At 40.0% G+C, this 11,971-nt stretch overlaps 1 long non-coding RNA gene across 3 annotated transcripts in view; it reads right to left on the minus strand.

Moving 5' to 3' along the window:
- LOC110209789 (uncharacterized) overlaps positions 1–10,760 on the minus strand; it is a 58,265-nt gene extending 47,505 nt beyond the window's left edge. Inside the window, exon 1 of one of the 3 annotated variants that reach the window (XR_013484098.1) lies at positions 10,280–10,759. This is a non-coding gene — a long non-coding RNA (uncharacterized LOC110209789). Of the gene's footprint in view, positions 1–10,279 lie in introns of all 3 variants that reach the window. The other 2 variants (XR_002324919.2, XR_013484099.1) reach the window with 2 other exon arrangements.
- Between the last annotated feature and the right edge of the window lie 1,211 nt (positions 10,761–11,971).

Consider the following 11,971-nt stretch of genomic DNA (forward strand, 5'->3'; position numbering starts at 1 on the left):
TTGTTACCAGACACTATGAATTAAGGTGCTCCAAGAGGTGATTATTCGGGACTAGAATCTAATCTTTGTCATCTGGCTTTCCCTGTGTTGGCCAAGAAGGGAGACTGTTAATTTGGTTGATGCCTTGTTTCCCAATATAGACTGAGTGGCAATTAATGAGCCACAGCTTTCATAGAATAAAAGAAAGAATGGTGAGTACCACCAATGTCTCCAAACTTACTACACACGTGCTCCGTCCTCCACTAGAGGATGAGTTCCATGAAGACAAGAGTTGTCTTCATTTAACCTTCGTATCTTGTCTGACACTTAATCCTGCCCCTTGTATTTTATTGTTCAGTCATTTCAGTTGTGTCTGACTCTGTGTGACCCTATTTGGGATTTTCTTGGCAAAGATACTGGAGTGGTTTTCCATTTCCTTCTCCAGCACATTTTATAGATGTGGGACTGAGACAAGCAGGGTTAAGTGACTTGCCCAGGGTCACACATCTAGGAAGTGTCTGAGGCCAGATTTGAACTCACGAAGATGAGTCTTCCTGACTCTGCCCACTGCTCTATCCACTGCGCCATCTAGCTGCTTGCTCCTTGTATAGTGGATATTTAATAGTATCTATCGAAAATAGTTGAGACTAGGCACCATGTCTTAGGCTTCCTCCGTGCCACCTGGAGCTGCAAAGAGTACATTGGAGAAATTCAGTAAGTTTGACTGGGGCCATTGCCAGTTGTGTTGACTTTTGTCCTGCAACTGGGCTCTGATGACTCTGGGGTAGGTGCTGCTGACTTTGCACAGCTCTGCCTCACTTAAATCTAATTCACTTGCAAGTTAAGACATCACCCTCCTGAAGTCATTGGTCCTCTTTGAGAATGAAGGGACAACAAATACTTATTGAGTTAGTGAGTGAATTAATGGAAGGCTAACTTGTCCTTATGACCTGCTTTTCTTGCCCTAAATCCAAGATAGGACTAATTAAGAAATCTCCTATGGAGTCAGTGGGACTCTCATATCAGAAGACCATGGTTCAAATCCTGTCTGTCAAATCTGATGTATAACTTTTGGTAAGTCACTTTACTTCTCTGGAACTCAGTTTTCTCATCCATAAAATGTACATATTGGACCAAATGGCCTTGGAAGTCTTTTCCAGCTCTAATCGACAAACATATATTCCATATGTTATTTTTTAAGATATCAGTTAAAATGTATTTTTGAAGAAATTGTCTAATGGAAAAACTATATATAAGATGGAGTAAAGAAAAACCCAATCATGGCTATATACCCCGTTTTGCCCTGTTTTACTCTAAATACATCTAACCTGCCTAAAAATAAATAAATGAATAGATAAATAAATAAATGAATATGTCTAATCATTCTCTTTTTCAGTCAGTCTTCTGTGATTAACATAGAAGACTCTTCTCACCAGGACCCTTAGCCACCAGGTACATGAGTTTTTTTAAGAAATCAACAAGCTAGCACTGGTCAGAGACTTAGAAACAAGTCTGCCCACCATAAGGACACCATGTAAGAACAAGAGCTCGGACACTAGCCCGTAGAAAAGCCAAGTGCTCAATACCTTCTGACTGCATCATTCATCCCCTGCTAATCAAGATGGGGCAATTGCGCTAAAAGGGAATTCAGTGTGGCCCCTGAGACTCAGATCCTATGGCTATCTCCCTTCATCCCTGCTGTTTGAAAGAAAGAAAACACACGGATGACACTCTCCATCGTTTTTCAGAACCTTTGTGGATGACAGCCCCAACTGAATGGTACTTAAGAGTCAGCATGTATGTAGTGCCAGGCACCATGCTAAGTGCTTTACAGATATCTCATTTGATCCTCACCACAACCCTCTGGGGTAGGGGCTGTTTTTTTTTTAATTCTATGAATTTATTTTGATTTATCAACAATCACTTCCATATGCTTTTGAGTTGAAAATTTTTCTTCCCCTTCCTCCCCCCCACCCTTCCCAAGATGGCGCACAATTTGATATAGGCTTTACATTTACATACCCATTAAACATATTTTCACATTAGTGAAGTTGTAAGTAAAAATTAAAACCAATAGGAGGAACCATCAGAAACAGGAAACAAAACTCAACAGAAGGTAAAAGGTAAGTGATAGCGATTCGACTTCCATAGTTCTTTCTTTGGATGTGGACAGCATTTTCCATCCCGAGGCCTCTGGAGATGTCTTAGATCCTTGCAATGCTGAGAAAGGTTCAGTTTAACAAGCTTAGTCATTGCATAACATCGCTGTTATTGTGTACAAAGTCTTCTTGGTTCTGCTGACTTCACTCAGCATCCGATTGTATAAGTCTTTCCAGGTTTTTCTGAAGTCAGTCTGTTCATCATTTCTTACAGCACAATAGTATTCCATTACATTCATATACCACAACTTACTCAGCCATTCCCCAATGGATGGGCATCCTCTCCATTTCCAATTCTTTGCCACCACGAAAAGAGCTGCTGTGAATATTTTTGTACATGTGGGTCCTTTTCCCATTTGTTTGATCTCTTTGGGATATAGCCCTAGAAGTGCTATTGCTGAATCAAAGGGTATGCAGATTTTTGTAGCCCTTTGGACATAGTTCCAAATTGTTCTCCAAAATGGTTGGATCATTTCACAACTCCACCAACAATGTATTCGTGTTCTAATTTTCCCACATCTTCTCCAACATTTATCATTTTCCTGTTTTGTCGTGTTGGCCAATCTGATAAGTGTGATGTGGTACCTCAGAGTTGTTTTGATTTGCATTTCTCTAATCAATAATGATTTAGAGCATTTTTTCATATGACTATAGATGGCTTTAATTTCTTCATCTGAGAACTGTCTGTTCATATCCTTTGACCATTTATCAATTGGGGAATGGCTTGTGTTCTTACAAATTTGTCTTAATTCTCTATATATTTTAGAAATGAGGCCTTTATCAGAGAGACTGGTTGTAAAAATTCTTTCCCAATTTTCTGCCTTCCTTCTAATCCTAGTTGCAATGGCTTTGTTTGTGCAAAAATGTTTCAATTTAATGTAATCAAAATGATCCATTTTGCTTTTCATAATGTTCTCTATCTCCTGTTTGGTCATGAATTCTTCTGTTCTCCATAGATCTGATAGGTAAACTATTCCTTGTCCTCCCAGTTTACTAATGGTATCAGCCTTTATATCTAAGTCCTGAACCCATTTTGACTTTATTTTGGTATATGGTGTGAGATTTGGGTCTATGGCTAGTTTCTGCCATACTCTTTTGCAGTTTTCCCAGCAGTTTTTTTTTCAAAGAGTAGGCTCTTATCCCAGAAGCTGGGGTCTTTGGGTTTATCAAATAATAGATTACTGTAGTCGTTGACTACTGTGTCTTGCATATTTAACCTATTCCACTGATCCACCTCCCTATTTCTTAGCCAGTACCAAGCAGTTTTGATGATTGCTGCTTTATAATACAATTTAAGGTCTGGAATTGCTAGGCCGCCTTCCCCTGCATTTCTTTTCATTAGTTTGGTAAGGGCTATTATTATCCCCATAGTACAGATGAGGAAACTGAAGGAAACAGAATTTAAGTGACTTGCTCAAGGACACACAACTAGTAAGTTTTTGAGGTTGGATTTGAACTCAAGTCTTCCTGACTCCTGACTCCAGCTCTCTATTTACTATGCCATCTAGCTCCATGGTTTCTAAATATGCTCTTTTTTTTTAAGGCAATTGGGGTTAAGTGACTTGCCTAGGGTCACACATCTAGTAAGTGCCAAGTGTTTGGTGTGAGGCCGGATTTGAACTCAGGTCCTCCTGACTTTAGAGCCGGTGCTCTATCCACTGTGCCACCTAGCTGCCACATAAATATGCTTTTCTTGTCCCTGTGAATAATGCCTTTCTCTTATTACTCATTCTCACTCCCTCATTCATATTCATCTTAGAGCTAACCCTCTTTGGTGCCGATTTTGCTCTCTTCTCCCCTTCCACTGTGTTCTCTGGAAGTCCAGTTCTATTATTAACAAAGTTCCCCTTCTTTTAAAATTCTTCCTCTGAAATCCCTTCCACTTTGCACTCATAGAAACCTGGCTCCCCTAAGAAGACAATGATTCCTTGATCACTTTCTCCAGGACTGAGTTCACCTTCTCTCATTTGTCTCAATACACTGGATCAGGAACAGGAACAGGAATATGAAAAAGTGTGTGAAAAACATAACAAAGCAATGTGTAATAAAGCTTGAAGGGGAGAATGGAGCCAGGTTGTGAGGGGCTTTATATGCCAAACAAAGGAGTTTATATTTGATCCTAGAGGTAATAGTCAGTCCATGGTGTTTATTGAAGAGAGACATGGTCAAACTTCCACTTTAGGAAACCGTTTTGGCAGCTGGGTGGGGGATTGAAGTTGAGAGAGACCTGAGGCAGTGAGATCAATTAGGAGGCCACTGTAATAGCTCAGGCAACATGTGATAAAGGGCTGAATTATGGTAATGGTTGTGTAAATGGAGAGGAAGAGATGGATGTGGATGATGGGAGAAAGGGATGGATGTAAGAGATGCCGATGAGATACAAAACGATAAGATTAGACGATTGATTGTGTATGTGGGTGAGAGTGAGGAGTGAAGGACCACACCAGCCCCAGAACTCGGAAATTCCTCTCTCTGACTGTGCCTTCCTAATCTTTCAACTCTCTCAAAATTTTACAGTTGTGAGGGCCACCTTGTACTGGAAAGGAATCCTTACCATCATTATATCATAATAGAAGGTCATTCAGTCTCTGCTAAAGGACAAGTTTATATTTTCATCTCATTGAAAGTATCACCGTAGTTTCCAAAAGGAAACATGTTGGAAATGTCTGTAATAGGATTAATTGGGATGCTCCTTTCCCTTTTGGACAGCTCTGATTGTTAGGACTTCCCCTCCCCCTACCCCTGACATCAGGCACACATTTTCCTCTTTGCTATTTCTATGAATTACTCCAGGTCTTGATCTCAGAGGTCAGACACTACATGTATGAAGACAGCTATCATTTCCCACCTGGTCTTTTCTTCCCCAAGATAAAGATACATAGTTCTTTCAACCAATCTTCATTCAGTAGTGTCATACTCAAGTAGAAATGGATCCCAATCTGCCCTATATTAACTTAGAAAATTACAAACTAACATTATCTATGTTATATTGTATTTTTCTTTATTTTGATGGCCATTTCTCCAGTTAAATTTTAATCTGGTTCAGGACACACTCCAGAGTTTTGTGGTGCCTTGAATTTTATACCTGGTGAATTTGGTATAGATAAGGCTCTCCAAAGCACTGATAGTAGGGCACAGACTCTGCCAAGCTGGAAACAATGGTTGGTCGGTTGTTGTGTTTCATTCTCAAAGAGGAGCAAAATGACATCACTATGTTGGAGTCAATATATATTGGAAACAATAATAATAATAATGATAATGATAAAAATAGATAGCATTTGTATAGCACTTCAAAGTTAGCAATCCATCTTACGTTATTCTCATCTGATCATTCCAACAACTCTATGAGATAGAAGTTATTATTATCTTCATTTTCCAGATGAGGTTGGGAAAAGTTAAATTACTTACCCAAGGTTGTACTTCCAAGTACTCAACTTAGGCAACATTTGAACCGAGGTCTTCCCGATTTCATGTTCAGTGCTCTATCCATTGCACCCTGTAGAGGCCAGCCCAGAAGTGTACTGTGATTCTCTCATTTGAGGACCAACTTCATTAAATCCAGAGAATCCCTTTGGTTATCCTTTCACCGTCATCATTTACCATGGAATCTCAGTAAATCTGCCTATTAACATGTGAAGGGGGTTCTTATTTGTGTCAATGTTACAAATGCCTTCACTAATGAAGTGATCTCTGAAGAACTGAAGAGGCTTCATCTGATAGTATCCGTTTTCTGGATAGGGTGTTTGCGTCTGGATCTTTTACTCATTCTCCGTGCCTGTTTCTTCAGCTTAAAATGAAGATGCTTATGTCAACCCACATTACCTACTTCTTGGGCCTCTCAGGGCATCTGAGATTCTATTCATTGCTTGCAAAAGGTTTTTCCTTCAAACTGATCAATTATAGTCATTTCCTAACAGTTCAACACGGTATTTGCCAGGAATAAATATCCTCATGTACTGATAAAGCATAGAGATCAAATTTGGAAATGTTAACAGAAAAAAAAAAGAAAGAAATTCTTAACATGAGCAAGCATTTTATATTAATTTAACTTCCTGGAACATGTTCTTGCCCAAGTGATAGTGGGTTTAGCAAGTTCATTCATGATGCCAGTGATAACCTATCTGCACTTGAACAGGTTCCAGAGGTAGACAGGTGATATGAGCAATTAAAATTCCTATGTTGAAAGGTACTGTATTTCTTTAAAACCAATGGTACAAATCACCAAAGAAGGAGAGGAACCAGTGGAAGCCACAGTCTGGCCTCTACCTACCTTGGCCATCTTATTTCATATTACTCACCGACTCTTCATTATAGTCAAACTGGCCTGCTAGCTATTCCTTCTATTTGACGTCCTGCCTCCTGCTTCTTTTGCTTTTATCTATGACCTGTCACTTAAGCCCTCCTCACCCCCCACCCCCTCCCGTAGAATCAATCCCTAGCTTTCTTCAAAGGGCAGCTGAAGTGCCACCTCCTCCAGGAGGCCTTTCCTGATTCCTCTAGCTCCTTCCCGCATCCTTAGTTCTGGCTCCCTCTTGAAATTTCCTTGCTTTACTTTGAATTTCTTTGTGCTTGTTTGGGTATAATCCTGTTGTTTCACCCAAGGATGATGCCCCAGTGCTAATGCAAGTCCTTCAAGGAGATGCTTTTGGTTTTGTCTTTGTGTCTCCAGGGTCCTGAAGTGGGGTGAGAGTATTCATGTCTCCTCAAGCCTGGCAGGTTCTTCACCAGGTTCAGGTGAAAGCTCTCCACCTGAGAGGGTCTCTATGCATAGAAAGAGGAGACACTGCTATTTTGTGTTTGAGAGCTCTATTGTGGTAAGAAAAGTTAAGTACCCTTATTTGGATGAAGCAGAACATTTATGCCACTGGGTTTAGGCCCCCTAACACATTTGGTACATCAAGTAGGGTGGCAAAAATGATTTCCGATAGGGAGGACAAGAATCTACCTCCCCTCTACAGACCCACCCATCTACCTTCTCGGGGGTGACCTAGTACCAGCCCATGGCCTCTGGGAGCACAAGAGCTGTGAACAGAGGAAGGCAAGTTCCCCTTGTGTGATAAGATCTTGTGACCCAACAAACATGAACAGGTGGTATGATAGATAGAGAAGAAAAAAAGTGAGAGGGGATGGTGGCAGGGGCAGGACTGGGAGACTTTATGATAAGAGGGTTTGCAGAAGAGAGAAAAACTTTCCAGGTAACACAGCCCTGAGTTTGAATCCGGCCTTGGACCCTTACCACCTGTGTGGCCCTGGTCAAGTCACTGAAACTCTGTATGCCTCACTTTCCTCAACTGTAAAATGGGGATGATAGCACCTACTTCACAAGGTTGTTGAGAGGATCAAAGGAGATAATATTTATAATCATTTAGCCCAGTGACTGACACACAGTAGGCATTTAATAAATGATTGCTACCTTCCCCCTTTATTTGCATTGCCAGGGCTTAGGATTGTGCTTACATATAGCGAGCACCTTGTTTTATGTAGAGTGAATGTGCTATCAGCAATGTCTGTTTTCTTTATGCATTGTTGGTGGAGTTGTGAACTGGTCCAACCATTCTGGAGAGCAATTTGGAACTATGGCCAAAGGGCATGGTGTGTATATTCTTTGACTAAATGATACCACCACTAAGTCTGTATACCAAAAAAATTTTTCAAAAAGGTGGTGGGAATGGAGAGGAAGATCCTACTTGTACAAGAAAGATTTATAGCAGCTCTTTTTTTGGCAGCAAAAAATTAGAAATTGAGGGCATGCCCATCAATTGGTCAATTGTTAATACAAGCTGTAGTATATGATTGTGATAGAATATTGTGCTATAAGAAATGTCATTTAATATGATTTCAGGAAAACTTAGGAAGATGTACATAAACTGATGCAGAGTGAAGTGAGCAGAACTGGGAGAACATTAGACATAAGAGCACTGTTGTACGAGAATCAACTGTGAATGACTTAGCTATTCTCAGCAATATAATGATCCAAGATAATCCTAAAAAACTCATGAGGAAAAAATGCTGTCCACATCCAAAGAAAAAACTGATGGTGTCTGAATACAAACTGAAACACACTGTTTTCATTTTCCTTCCTTCTTTCATTTTTATTTGTTCTAGTTTTCTTCCACAAAATAATTAATTTGGAAATAAGTTTTATATGATTGCACAGGTATAACCTATATCATCAGATTGTTTGCTTTCTTAGAGGGAGGAAGGAGAGGAGGAAAGGCTGGAATTTGAACCTCAAAACTTAAAAAAATAATGTTAAAATTGTTTTTACATGTAATTGGGGGAAAATACGATGTTATTTAAAATGATACAATAAATTCAACAAATTATTTTTTAATGAAATGTCTGAGTTTGATTATCTAACAAGAAATTGTTAATCGGGGGTTCATTTAAAAACATTTTGGTAACTGTATTGTAACATAATGTTTCCCTAGTACCCCAGTGTACTTCATTTTATGCATTTGAAGACATTATTCTGAGAAGAGGTCCCTAGACTTCAGCAGATTGCTGAAGGGGTCAACAGCACAAAAAAGCTTAAGGACACTTGATCTGGGCAGAATTCTTATCTCTTGGTCTGATCAGCCATGAGTGGGAAAAAAAAAAAGAAGAAGAGCAATTTCTCTTCTGAGAAACAGGGGAAAGAAGTGGAGATTCTGAGTAGGCAGCTTCTAGACCCGAACAGGATGAGTCTTTTCTTTGCATTCTAATATAATCACTTCTGCAGCAAAAAGAGAGGAAATAAGGAAGAAGAATTCCTTTCCCACCCCCACACCCCATCTTCCCACTCCATCTGTTGGTATTTAAATTGAACGGGTCACTAAGAAGGGATCGAATTCATGACTCCAAAAAACTGATTTATTTTGTGGACTTCCAAATCTGTGGGGATGATTTTTCCTATTTTATATGCTTAATGTTTTCATGGAGTTAGTTTCTCTGGATATACTGTTCTAGAATGTGTACATAGAAATAGTATGGAATAATGTACAAATTTACCTAGACACACCCTTGCCCCCCAAAATGAAGAATGTAAATTGTTTTGTTAGGTCAAGCAGCCCCCTAGCCCCAGACCACTACCAGATATTTGGGGAGTCTTCCAGGGTTCACAGATATTGTAATCTTTACACTCCATTTTAAGATTTAATTTGGTTTCAGCAAAAGCATAACAGCCTTTGTGTGTCTATGGGAAGTTCTTTGAAAACTTAGAACCTTTTACCCTCTGGAAAAGAAAAGAAAAAACCTTATCTTCTGCCAGAATGCATGGTGGAGGAGCATTCAGGTGGCAGAGTGGATAGAGCACCGGCCCTGGGGTCAAGAGAACCTGAGTTCAAATCTGACCTCAGACACTATTTTTTTTTTTAGTGCTAGCTGTGTGACCCTGGGCAAGTCACTTAATTCCAATACCTCATAAAAAAATAATCCTGTGTGATGGAACAAGAAAGGCTTTATTAATTTTTCACCTGAGTAATGCAGTCTATAGTAAGTAACAAACTGATTTGGGGATTTTTAAATGCTTCAGATTGACATGTCTCATGAAAGGCTGCATAGATCTTCTGAATCTGTGTATTTGGATAGTAACCTGTCTGAACAATTTCTCTCCACAGAGAGGACCTAAGGTACCTACCATAACCCAAGAGCCTCTACTGTTTCCCTAGTTCAGTGCTTGACAATTCTTTAGCACTTAATTGTAAGCACTGTTTGAAAGCAATTCAGTTCATAAGCATTATTTTTACTCACATATTATTGATCATGAGAGAATCTGTGAACATTAAGAGGGCAATTGGAAACTAAACTGGATATTCAAAAGTCTCTTACTTGAACATTTGCCAGTCGCGTAATATTGAGAAATAGGGGGAATAAGGAAATAATAGGCTATCAGCAGATCTTTTAGGACTGGGTTTTAAGTTGCTGCAAGATATTGATGCCTAGAAATCTCTCTCCCTGACTATCTACGAGAGATATGGCCCAGAATCTTCCTAGGAAAAGACCTTAATTAGACCCCATATAGAGCACCTACTATGTGCCAGGCCACTGTGCTATAAATATCAGTTCATTTGATCCTCATAACAGCCCTGTGAGGTAAGTGCTCTTATTATCCCCATTTTACAATTGAGGAAACTAAGGCAAACAGACATTAAATCACTTACCCAAAGCCATACAGCTAGGATCTGAGATCAGATTTGAATTCAGGTCTTCTTGAGTCCAGGTCCACCATTCCTTCTGTTGTGCCACCTAACACTGCCACTTAGCTGTTACAATAATAGCCCTCATCTTACTTCACAGAAAAATCTTCTGACCATAACAGTAGACACCCAAATGGTTTCTGGCATCTTACGATGAGTCTAAGTGTGCAGTCAGAGTCCACAAGCAGAGGGATAAAAAGTGGAAAGTGAAACCAAACCAAACACCAAATTTCCTATTTCAATTTCTACTTCGGTAAATTTGTAGGTGCCTATATGTGATGCTTTGGTCCCCAGCAGTCCGTTTTAGACAGCTGTTGTGGGGATAGTATCCATTTTATGTTGTCCACCTTCCCGTTAAAGAGGCAAGAAAGTCATCCATAAGATTTCATTGGTTGGTCCTTCTTGCCTGAGACTTTTTAAAGAGTATAAAGTCTATGGAGACCTGCTGTAATTCCCACTGCTGTGAAAAATGTCTTTCTGACTCAGTATTGTCAACATAGTGAATATGAAATGAGAAGGGAGCACCATTCATTTGAATCTGTGACGATTTCCTTTTTAAATCTTTTATTGTGAAATGATTCTTTTTATTTGAACTGTATATGTTTCACAAATGATTCTTCATGTTCTGATCCTGAGTCTGAGTCATAGGACTAGACCGGGGGTGGGGAACCTGTGGCCTTGAGGCCACATGGGGCCTTCTATGTCCTCAAGTGTGGCCCTTTGACTGAATCCAAACTTAAAGAACAAAAACTCCTGTGGCCTTGAAGCCACTTCACAGAAGTTTGGATTCAGTCAAAGGGCCACACTTAAAGACTTAGAGGGCCACATGTGGCTTTGAGGCTACCAATTGCCCACCTCTGGATTAGACTGAGCTAGACTCAGCCCAGAACAGTAACTGAAACTTGTTAAGAGCTCTGTGTGCAAGTGGATGGTGCTAAAGTCTGTCCTATACCTCCTGAGAAGGAGGAACGCTAATCCAAAGGTTACTGAAGAGAGCCCAGAGGAATGAGTACCCAGAGACAGAATTCCAATAGATCACCTTACCTTTTTTTTTTTTTAAATTCTAGCCTTTGCCACATTGGGAGCCACTGGACTGGACCTAACAGTGCCCTGGGCAAAGGACATAACTTGTCCCCCCACCCCCAATTACCCAAGTGGTACCACCCTATTTCAAAATTTCTTTACCAGTTGGATGGTTTGGCCACACCACCCCCAGATGAAGTTCAGATCAGGAGGGAGTGGTAGGAGTAGGGGGGTATCAGCAACTCTGACAACACTAGAGAGATAAATCTGTTGTATCACCAGTGTGGGATGGGAGGTGTGGGGATTTCATAGAGGAATCTTAGAATTAGTTAGCCCAAATTCATTGGACTGTTCAGATTATGGGTTAAAAAAAACCCTACGATGGGAATAATCTCAATTCCAGACTCAGGGAAACAAAAGATTAGGGAACATAAGAAAGAGCATATAGTTTCATGCCTTTAAGAGAGGGTACCTTCAGGAAAGAGAAGTAGCAGTGGAAAGAGTCTGGGAATATCTTCCCCAAGATCCAGGAGGAAGAGTGGAAGATCTTTGGTTTGGGGCCAGGGTTTAATTGTAGCAGTGGTAGTAATTTTTGTAATAAGCTCTGTAGCATACTTGCTAAAATATTGTTTA

This window comes from Phascolarctos cinereus, unplaced genomic scaffold (assembly GCF_003287225.1).
Source record: "Phascolarctos cinereus isolate Bilbo 61053 unplaced genomic scaffold, phaCin_HiC Scaffold_9;HRSCAF=440, whole genome shotgun sequence".
NCBI classification, from domain to species: domain Eukaryota; kingdom Metazoa; phylum Chordata; class Mammalia; order Diprotodontia; family Phascolarctidae; genus Phascolarctos; species Phascolarctos cinereus.